Source organism: Eurypyga helias, unplaced genomic scaffold (assembly GCF_000690775.1).
Source record: "Eurypyga helias isolate BGI_N326 unplaced genomic scaffold, ASM69077v1 scaffold15953, whole genome shotgun sequence".
Lineage (NCBI taxonomy): Eukaryota > Metazoa > Chordata > Aves > Eurypygiformes > Eurypygidae > Eurypyga > Eurypyga helias.
In genome coordinates, this window is record NW_010243232.1 from 55,464 (window position 1) to 67,061 (window position 11,598).

The window sequence follows — 11,598 nt, forward strand, 5'->3', positions numbered from 1 at the left end:
TATGCTAAATTTAATAAGTTATCCCCTTCCTTGCTAAAGTTATGCCTTGGACAGGAATGGAAGAGTCTTCCATTAGAAATGGTTTCCCTTTAACCTTACGGAAAGCCATCTATATATTTTCCCTAGATGTTTTCTCCAGTTGCTACTGTCAATTGTTTGGCATGGGAAAGATTGTCATCTGACACGTAACAAAGCCCAATCCTTAATTTCAATTGTGTGGGGTGTGACCACACATCAGATCACACACAGCCACGGTTCCTTTCTGGAGGAACAGTTAGGACTCCTTGCTGTTAGTGACAGGTCTGATCACCCATCCAGACTAAACCACATTACAGACATAGATCTGTATCTCAAAAACAATTTGTCTAGGGAACTTCAGCTGTCTTCCAGCAGTTTGGGATCTGTACGATCTTCTGCTTTCACGTGTCTTGTGACATTATTAGTGTATATATGTAAACCATTAGGATTTCCTCAGCACCTTAGGAAACAGACTGATGCATTTAAACAGTCATTACCCAAGAGTTTTTGCTGCAGTGTTTCATAGGTGTTTACAGTACAGGTGGTCTTTGGACTTTGAAACAAATATTGACTCTAGCACATGAAGTCAGGTTTCAGGAACCTATCTGCAAGAGCAGTTGTGGAATTTGTAAATTCTGGCTTCCTGACAGGGAACATTAGGTTAAATTCAGACACTTTTGACTTTTTCTAGATATATAGTGCCAGAAGAGACATCTCTTTTAGGCGGTACAGGACTGTGATGACTTGCCTGAAACATTTAATGACCAAAAACCTTCATAAGTCTACCATATATGCATAGTGTACATGAAACAATAACCAATATTTGTAGATGTACCTCTTTTATGCTCGCAGTGAAAATATTTACATACTTGAACTGCTTGATACAGGCAAATCTACTTACACACTCAGTAGTAATCTAGTAAATAATACACAGCAGAATTTTACATTCATTTTGCATGACTGAAAATGATTGCACAATGCTGCAAGCTCCAGAATTAGTCTTCTATAGCTATCTGGAGAAAAAGATACAACATAATATCCAGCAACTTCTTTAGCCACGACTCCTATTCATGGACTACTCACACCCTTTTCAGAAGTGCTCCCACTATCATTGCTACAGAGCTCAAACTGGTGCTCTAAGGTCTGCAGGAAACTGCTAACTAAATAATCTGATTGGTCACAACTCCTAGATATCCCCCAACCCAACCTGACCTTGCTACCACAGCCAGGGAAGGTTGCCATTCAAGTAGCAATTCCACATACTTCACCTGGGCAAATATGTTAGCAAACTGCAAACATCATTATCTTCCACCTGTGTCTGAGAGATTTCACTGCAACTAGCCATTTAGCAGTTTCGAATAAACAAGTCTGAAATAAAACACAGCCAAAAATATTCTTAGATCTCTGTCTAAAGAGGGGACATTAGCTAATGGATGAAGGGTATGTAGCATCAACCAACACAAGTATAAAAGCGGTACTAGACAAAAATGCATACAGTAACCAGAACACACAAACATTTCAGCAGATTCCCATTCATAGATGGAATACAGAATGGAAAATTTCAGTCTCACCAAAAGATCTTCAGGCTCATAGACATAGTCACAATTTCAGTTTCATTATGATACTAAGCTTATTTCAAGTCCTTTGCCCTGAAACAAACTCAAAGTCACAGGAGTTTTTTCCAGATTTGTAAATAAAAAAATTAGGTTTCTTAAGAGAAGGCAAATAAGAGTCCAACATTTACTATTACTGTGTGCTATCAATATTTATAACAGCATTCCATAAGTGCTGCCTTGCAATTTTTTTAATGAGTTTGAAAACTCTGTGTTCAGAGGAAACTCTGGGGAACGTCAGCAAACACTGACAAGATGTGCAGTGCAGGATATGACTATGCTCTCCTCTCCCCCCTCCCCAATCTTTGTTTTGGCTTTATTTTCCAAAACTTATTAAGATTATTATGCTAAGAAGTGATTCATAACCAACTAGAAAGAAACAATAAGGGTAAGAGATCTCTGGAAACATTTTTTCATATACATAAATATATGTATATTTGTCCACATACTTTTTCTACCGCATTTCAAGATAGTATCATGGAGCTCGTTACAATTATTGTTATAAACATTCATATATACTGGGCCAAGTGCACAACTGAGTCATGTTACCTATGTCATGGTTTTTCCAACAGAATGCTTGAGAGTGATACGTAACTAATGTCCTTCTTAAAAAGCAATTTTTTAAAAGTCACAAGCAGTATTATCAAAGTTTAAAAAGAGAAAAGAGAGAATCCTTTAATGATCCTTCCAAAACAATTAGTAATAAAGACATATGCACCTAATGGTTTCTTATTCCCCATGTTCTTTGTGACTGACAACCTAATCACTCTCTACTGGAAAATACAGAAGAACCACCAGAGAACGCTAAACCAACACAGTCACTTCTGCTAGAATTAGATGTCTAACAACTTTGTCTTTTCTGTGAGGACAAATTCTTACTCTTCTGCTAAACGGCATTAGGTCTAGCTAAGAACTAAACTGGGACTTATGAGGTGTAATGATCTCGTTTTGACCCTTAGCAATGAGAACACATTTAGCAAAGAGAAGTGTCAGGACTAAGAATGTCACACCTTGCCTGTTGTACTGAAACATGCAAAAAGGACTAAAAATGACAAAAAACCCATCTGAATATGATACGGTGTCAGTGTTTGCAATGTGAATTAAGACTATAAAATTCTGAATTTAGTTCTTAAGGAATAAGATCAATAGTTTTTTTCACTTCTGCAATGCAGAGTATTCAAGTTATGCTCATAACAAAAATCACAGTACTCCAGGAAATGGACTGACAACACTAGATCTTCTCAAGGAAGCAGTTCCTTTCCTGTAAAAGGAAACTGAAGACTGCAGCTCTACTAGGCAGGGAAGGTGAAGGACAGAATTACCAACTATACTCTTTACCATCCTAAAACCTACCCTACATGGGTACATAGGGTACCCACTGGTAGTAGCTCAGAGCTAAACACATACAAGAGCTGCTCTTACGATATAACTCTTTCTTCTTCCACTCCAGTATTTTCTCATTCCTTGGATCTTTTTCTACTTCCCTCTTCCAGCTTTTCCTACTAATGGATTTAAGCAGTGCCGTAATTTCCTAATTCATACCAATCATTGATTCCGTTTCCTAGGCAGAGGATTGTTTCCTGGTTTTGAGGGTGACAGCTTACAGGGTTCCTGCTACTGCTCCTTTCTTATGTTTACAATCCCTGTTGCTTGTAATTAAACACCAGTGTTGCCTTTGGCCTCTCAACAGTTTGCTAAGAAGTCAACCAGAAAATGGAGAACAGAGCAGACCTGCCATAACCAAAACCTATCAACTCTTCCTATCAGCTCTTAAAACAAAAAACATTTGACCCATACACATTCGAAGGTATAGACAGTGAAGCAAAAAAGACCACATTTTCTGCTTTTGAAAATTAGTATTGAAATTGGCACCCATCATAAACCAACTCCTCTAAGACATCCTTTTTTCTGTGCTTTTAGAAATCTTGCTATTGAGAAAACCAATGGTAAGTCTACACTGCAGTTTATTATTAACCACTTCCCAATTCCTACCAACAGCTTAGCATCCCAACAGCAACAGTCAGTGAACAAAGCATTTGGAGGTTTTGGGTGATCATTTCTATTTTGTTACATATCCACCTTCTCAGTACCATAAAAGATGTCACTGGGATTCTCTAAGTCTTTAGAAGCAAGGTCAGCAAAGTGATTTCAATGTGTAATTCTTTTTAAGACACATAGAGATATTCCCATGCAGCTGGCATGAATATTTCACCAGGACTCAAGTGGGAGTCCTGCCAGTAAGTTCAGTAAGCAGAGGCACGAGCTCCTTAGAAACTAAAAGATTTTCTACACAGACAGAAAACTAGAATAAAAGATTCAGTTCCAGATTTTGAATTCACAAATATTTGAACCTATTCAAAGCTGCAAGTTTCATTTTTACAGTGTTTATAACATTGAAATACTGTAAGCAATAGAACTTTGTATTACTTCATGTTAGGAATTTGCTTATTCTGCCAAACAAAGCAAAATACAGATTATTCAGTGGATCTTTTTTTAAAGGTTAGATGGTCCTTTGATTTAAAGAAGTGAGAAAAAGAATACTGGAGTATTGCTCCCAGCTGCAAGAGCTTACCATGCATACACGTGGCAACTTTCTTGCAGTCACAAATAGTGAGACAGTCGTAGGTGCTGGAGAGACATTTGAAGAAACTGCAGAAGAAAAGAGAAAAAAAGGAAACCTGCCTTGACAGTACTCTATGTCAAGAGTTAGGCCAAGTATATAGACATATGTAGGTCTGGCTGTATGCTCCTGATTTTTTGTGCTAGGCAAACTTGGGCAAACTCTAACACAGATTCATATATCATTTAACTATGCTGTATTTCCAAGTGATGGTTTAAAAAAAAAGCTAGAAGAGGCCCATATAAATGGCAAATGGAATATGTGTTTAACAGTAGCCTGCATCTGAGCAGTGGTGAAAACATTTATCCTAAAGATATTAAGAGAACAGTGTCTATAAAAACATGATCTATTGAGATAAGAGCATAGTTAGTGTTTCAGAGGGATGACTGACCACAGGTTCTTGCCAAGAAACCCGACTAAAAAGTTTTAAAATACAAGAAAATACTGTAACACTTAACTCAAGCCCAAGTCAGAAGTATAACAGTGGTGGATTTTTTCTATAGGCTCCACTTCTTAGATACATATGCCCACTGAAAAAATGTTGAAGAACAGCTGTCTCAGAACTTCACAGCAGTCCCAACCCTAGAAATTTTCAGCTGTCAGTGCCTAAGGGTAACTTTTCAGTGCAGCTAGGTTTACAATGAAACAACCAACAGATCCCGTTTCCAGGGTTACAATTATCAGCTAAATAAATAGCATTTTTTAAACTTATCTACTAAACACATCAGTGGCAAAACCACAATTGCTTAAGATAATAATGAACCAAATACAGGTGTGTCTGCGTGCAGCCAGTCATTTCTGGAAGAAAATACGTTCAGGAGGTGGAGTAGAAATGAAGCAGAATGATTGGATAAGCCCAACACACTCCCAGGAATGTGACTTGAAACTGAGCAAAGGGGAGCTGCAGTGCCCCTTTGCTGCAATGGGAATGATTTATTATCTGAATGTTTCCTCTCTCCCACCCTCTCTGCAACAATTAATCTCATTTTATTTCTACAGTGTCTTTCCCTCCATGTAGTTTGAGTCCATCCATTCTCTCATGTTTTAATATTAAGTATATTAAAAGTTTAATAAATCGAGACAGCTTCTCAGAGGTAGAATTCATGCTCACATTAGTAGCGAGTTCAATCCTCTTATGATTTCAACCACAGCTTTTTCAGCAACTTCAAGGAGAACAAAACTGAGAACCTTGGAAAACTACTTCCTCAATGCACCAAAAATGTTCTGCTTCACTTTTTTTTTTAAACAAAACAACAGCAACAATCAACTGTATTACAGAGACTAAAATATGATTCAGTTCATTAAGAAAAACAAACTAACCAAGATACTGATCAAATTTGGACATACTTCCTCCTCCTCACCCAGAAAAAGCTTATTTATTTATCTGGCATCTGCTAGACTACACCTAAATTACAGAGGAACCACTGACCAAAGTAATTTCTTTTGTCCAGAAAACAATTTGCTGAACTCAAACACCAATGGATTCTTGCATCAAACTACAATCACACATTTTTCATAATTTTCCTAAGATTATGGAAAGAAAAAACATCCTTTACTATAGCAACTTCTGTTGAGATCCAGGAATGACTATATGCAGAAAGTGGCAAAATCTCCTTGGAAAGTTTGTTAAAAGAATCCTAATCCTTCTAAACACTCCTTAGAGAGGGTGAGATTATTGAGACAACTTTGGTACGATATTCCTAAATATAATTATTTTTTCTAAATCAAACCCAAGCTTCACATCATCAAGGTACATTGAAATTTTAAATTATGCCAGATGCGAAATGGTGGGGAATATTTTAGATTTTTGGTGAAGTATACATTTCTGTTACAATACAAACACAGCTTCAGTAATAAACAAGCCAAATAAGATTAACAAACAAGAAGCCAATGGCAACCTCCTCTACTTATTACATTATTGACTGTTTGCCTGTGGATTTATTTTCAGGTGATAATACAAACATGTTTGGTATTATAATGGTTTAACATAATCACCCTTTTTTTTTACCTCCCCCTCAAATAGCTCATATAGTCAAAGGACAAACCTAAGGGACTGATCATCTCCAGTGCCCTCCAACTAAAGACAGAATGGAAGCACTCAGCATCTCCACACAGGCCATAGTGAACATAATTTTTCATGACATAGCATCTTCTAGAGTAATTTATTTCAAATTAAAAAATAGTAGCATAAATGACAACAATTCTTAACTCTGACCTAAGTTAAACACTGATTTTTGTTTATTATAATGATTTAACGAGGTGCAGGTTAACAGGGAAGACCCACAGCATTTAAGCTTTTAAATTCTGTGAACCAACCTTCTGCTTCTTTAAAAGTTTGCTACACTGTGACAGCTCGATTAGATGGTACATTCCTCTACCATGCCATTCTTCCACCATCAGCCCAATAATACCTACATAAATTTAATAATAGTACAGCTTCTTCCATCATATGAATCGAAACAGATACACAAGTATAAAACGCAGAGACTGCATGAGGGTTTATAATGGTAATGCCAGGAAACAAATAAAAGTTAAAAAAAAAAAAATCAAAGTAGTGTACCGGTGAGGTATTTTAAAGAGTAGATCAGCCCTTATCAGCAAATAACAGGCTTACACTCTCTTTTCTAACTTGGTCAATAGCCAACACTGTTCTTTATCTAACCTAAGTACCGGAAAAACTTCACAGAAGCAAAGTAATTCATAACTAACTTCAAATATGAGTAAACTGTATTAGCAAAGTTCAGAGGAATTCAATTTTACATTTAATCCAGAATAATTCATTTGACTCTCATTACCATTAGCAAATTACTGTGTAAAGCTTTTGCTTATAAAAAGATTAGTTCCTTTAGACTACGAAGGAAAATCATCCATCTTAAGAAAGGGAAGTGCAGACCTAATAAAGCCTATTCTGTTACAAGTTAACATTAAAAGGTGCTTGCTGCAGCATGTATTTCTTGTAGGAGAAAAGCTTCTCACATTGCAGAGCAGAGTTTCACCTTTGTGAGCAGACTGATAGTTAATCTGATTCATTTTGTCCTATTCTGGGCTTCAGATCTGTTTTCATCCTATGCTTCAGTATTGCTGGAATGAGAACAGCTGTGAACGGGCACGTTACTATCAGCACGTTCTTTGGAGGATCTGTACATGGGGTCTGGTAGCAGCCTAAATAAGTCTGCTCCTACTCTGAAGAAAGGAAAAATTACATTTTTGTAAGTCTTCTGTCAATATTTAGCATCTTATTTTCATCAGCATTTTCCATCATCTGCTTCTGAATTCCATCTTCTCCATTCCACAAAAACGTATGCTAAGGAAATGTAAGCTGTAGCTGAAGTTACATCAGGTAATTGTTTTTTTTCCCCCAATATATGACTTTAGATTTTATGCAGAGGTTAAATTGTATTAACACTTCTGAAATCACATCACATGCAATAACAAAAACCCAGTATCTTTTCCTCTATTCCCTTCCTGTTCCAGGCTCTAGCTTGCTATACTCCAAGGAAGGCTAAAGGTGAAAAGAGAAGGCAAAGACGATTTTAAGCTGCCTTGATTTTCCTCCAAGCTTAGACACCCAAGAAGAACTCATCTTGTTGTGAACTACATTTCCAAGTTACCTACAGGCTGCTTTGCACGTTAAGAGAGCACTGGGCCAAGAACTGTTTACTGGTCCCATACCCAACGTAAGAATTCCTATAAAGGAATTCCTGTAGAGGGCAATCAATGCACCAGGTGTACACACATCAAACCCTGAAAAAGTGGGAATTCCTACATATGTAACATTTGAACAATTTACGTCTTCTGTACTTAATATAGCAGCAAAGGAACAGATAAATTGGAATCTACCATTTTATTTTGACCCTTGCTAAGCAATTTTCTGATAAAAGTTTCCATCCAAAAATTCAATTCCAAATGGGGAATACAAACAGCAGGGTCACAAAGAAAAAGTCGCAGTTAAAAATAAGCAGAAACAAAATGACAAAACAAAAGTTGTAGCTTTCAAGGCTAGTAACTGACAGAGCCATCAGTGGGTTTATTTAGGATGCTCCCTAGTGGACACATATGTAACAATACCAAACAAAGATACAAATGCTATGAAAAGATAGAAAATGAAAACCACATGCAGCAAGTAGTAATGAGAACTATTTACTAGCATGTTTTAAAATACTGCCTTGTAACTTGGGGATATTTCCTAATTAAATATGAAGGCTATATGAAGGCTGAAATTTTCATAGCCAACATGACTGGAAATAAAATGTAAACGGACACAAGTTACTTACCAATTTTTGAAAATTATAATCTAAATAACAAAACTGAGTAATATATACTGGCTCAAAAAAGAAACTCCATCTATTTATCCAGCTACTTCATCCCTCTGAGATTGGTACAAGAAGCTGCTGCGCACACAGTCTAAATTGGTGTCATTAGAACTGTCCTATCTTAAAATGTGGCCTTAAAATACGATGTTAGCCATTACTAATAAATATAACTATAAACTATGACAAGATCAGTTTACTGGAATATCGACCATAAAGGCACATTCATTCCACAGAAAAGGTTCTTGACTGCCATAGAAATAGCAAACCTACAGCAATGCAGTATAATTATAGATAGAAAAGCCTGAGCACCTACTCACAAAAGTAGTCAGTTTTCACAAACATTTCTAAGTATTTATACCTGGAAAGTGACATTTTTCTCTTTTGATTTTAAGGACGTTCTTATAAGACATGACAATTAACAGTGTCCAAAAACCAACATGGCAATAAAGAGGGTAATAGAACTTTTTAAAATAAACTACTTAATTATTTTAAAGGGAAAAATAACATATTATTCTACCAGAAATCAATAGTGCTTCCCTTTTTAAAAACTGATAGGATTATGCCTAGTCTGAGCTACATGAAGAGAACAAGTTATTTAGAGCAGAAAAATATTTATTACCTGATTGACCTTTGCCTACTAGGTATATAGATAATTTTAACAGTTTGCCAGAGATGGCAAACCCCTTAATGCTAGCTATAATATAAACAAATTAGAGCAGAATTATCCCCAACATCTCTTTCATCCCAAAACTGAAGAATGCATTGAATGCACTATGCACTGCATTTGTAATGAAGAGTGTTTTCATTATATGAGATTGGCAATGACAATGTTAATTGTCCAACTAACCTGTATTATTAGCAGACATTGAGATGCAAAAGCACATTTTAGCCAAGAAGCGTAGGATTTCTTAATGCTGGTGTCTTTTCCATTTATAATGAACCGACATGGAACATTCTTGACAGCCTGTACCAATACATCAGTGATTACAGAAATTTGTACTTATAAAAATTAATGCAACCCTTAAGGATTATAGATCTTATTTTTATATATAAATATGAATCAAGCTAAATATTCTTCCAGATTATTTTAAAGTGAAGCTTTGAGAACTAATAATGGTATTTAGTAAAGACAACACATATGTAATGTATTGATTTGCAAATTCAAGACAAATGCAAGAAGATTAAAGACTAGACTAATCCAAACCAATACGCAGATACTTGCAGCTCACCTTGTATCGCACAACAACCAGAAAAGGCTAAAAACCTAGAGCAAACACCTAGTGTTAGAAAAAGCACCTCACGATTTCTAAGACAGTCAAGATCTGTTCGTACGTCTGTCTACTAAGTCAGAGAGTTCAATTTATTTCTTCTAGATAAACTGGAAAATCTTCTGATTTGAGTTTTGCATCTAATTTGACGTGCAGAACTCCCTCCCCATCTTCTAATCTGCAGAGCATTCTCTATCAGAAACCATTCAAATTCTTGGAAAATCCTTTTTCAATAACCTTTTATTATTGTAATATTGATTCAAAATATCATATTGTAGCCTCTACTCCAAAATAATCTTGACATATTAATTATATTCATAATTATTGAGGTTACACTTCAAGGATCAGTGAGAAATAAGTAGAAAATATATTTACTGCTTTCATTTCAATTGTAGTTTTCTTCCTCCAAGTCAGTCACGCTAGCTACAATGGTTTAAGAAAAAGTAGCATCACATGCCAGAATTAACAGACTTTATACAAACACCCAAAAAACCCGGAAACTGCAACAACAGGTATGTACATCAGTTCTGTATATAAAATACATAAATTAAGATATTACACTTTAGGACCAGCAAGTAATGAGCAGAAAATATATTTATTACTTTCAGGTCAGTTGGAAACTTTCTTGTTCTGCTTCTGCCATGAGATTTGTTATACTCTAAAAAAAAAGAAAATTCTATGAGTTGCCAGCATTAACTGAACTTTGAAAAAAAATAAAAAAGCAGAAAAAGGAAAAAGAAAAAACCCACATGACAGACAAGTTGGTATTCCTCCATTTAATGATGTATTCCTCCATTCAGGGAAATATGAAGTTTATCACCAGACTTTTATTATAAAATCCAGAAAGCCTGGATGAAGTATCATGATCCTGAGAGCAGTCTATACATTTTATTGATCTATTCTTATTTTGTAGTTTAATTCAACAAATGTATCACTGTAAAACCTGAAATAACATCACCAAAGGCCAACGTAATCCAACTTTAAACAACTCTAGGCGTGAAAACTTGGAAGATGGCACATATAAGAAGCAGCAAGTAAGTTAACTACGCATTTTCACTTCTGGTTTTGCAATTAAATTACTTAAGAACACATAAAATATCCCTGAAGCCTCAAGAATACTTTTTAATATGTAATTATCAGAGAATTATAAAAATTTGGGCTATACGAGATCTTGAGAACTCATCTGATTTACCTTAGTGAAAAAACCACCTGTGAAAACATGACCCTAAGAAAAGTCGGAAGTATGTCCATAAATATATTCAGAGAACCCTTATAAAACAGGCTCATATTAAAGTGATCTTAAGCATAATGCATATTAATAGCAAAATATAAATTCTGAGGTAGAATTGCACTACTGATACCAAAAATAAAGTGAGCAAATTGTTAAGGCTAATAAAGGAAAAAGGGTTCTGATAATGATGTACTAAAACTAGTATATCAAAATCTCAAGTCATACAACTTGGAATACTCTAACTGAAAAGAAGTCAGATCGGTATCAGTATCCTTATGAGCAGTGAAGACTCATAAAGCTGAGTGATTTCACAGGAGTTGGCCTCATCTGTTAAATGTAATGCCATGCCTTACAACAAGTGAAGGCTGATTCATGTTCTCATTCCCCTGGACTGTTAAGTAATAGAAGGAATAAAAAAAACCAGTTGGGCACGGAGTATCACAATATAGAGCCATAGCTGTAGTACTGAAAGCAGACCCATGTCGGCACGGGTCTCTGATAACCTGCTTCTCTGCAGGCCCTAGCCTTAGTGAGC